Source organism: Suricata suricatta, chromosome 15 (genome assembly GCF_006229205.1).
Source record: "Suricata suricatta isolate VVHF042 chromosome 15, meerkat_22Aug2017_6uvM2_HiC, whole genome shotgun sequence".
Lineage (NCBI taxonomy): Eukaryota > Metazoa > Chordata > Mammalia > Carnivora > Herpestidae > Suricata > Suricata suricatta.
The window spans coordinates 46,118,569-46,118,780 of record NC_043714.1 but is presented as its reverse complement, the minus strand read 5'-3'; positions in this window follow the sequence as shown (position 1 = coordinate 46,118,780).

The window sequence follows — 212 nt, the reverse complement described above, 5'->3', positions numbered from 1 at the left end:
GAAATTCATCTCAGCAAGGTTCTCTTTAGAGACCCAGGCGGTTTCCTGGAAGTTATAGGCGACTCAGCTGATGGGTATTAGAGACAAGAAGCAGTCTGGAAAGGGAGCAAGTCACAGCATTTGGAGGAATGCTCACTTCTGGGCCAGTGCCTAAATACAAGTAAACTTCATTCCTGTTCGTCAGAAAGAAGCAAAAATCCAAATGGGTTCTA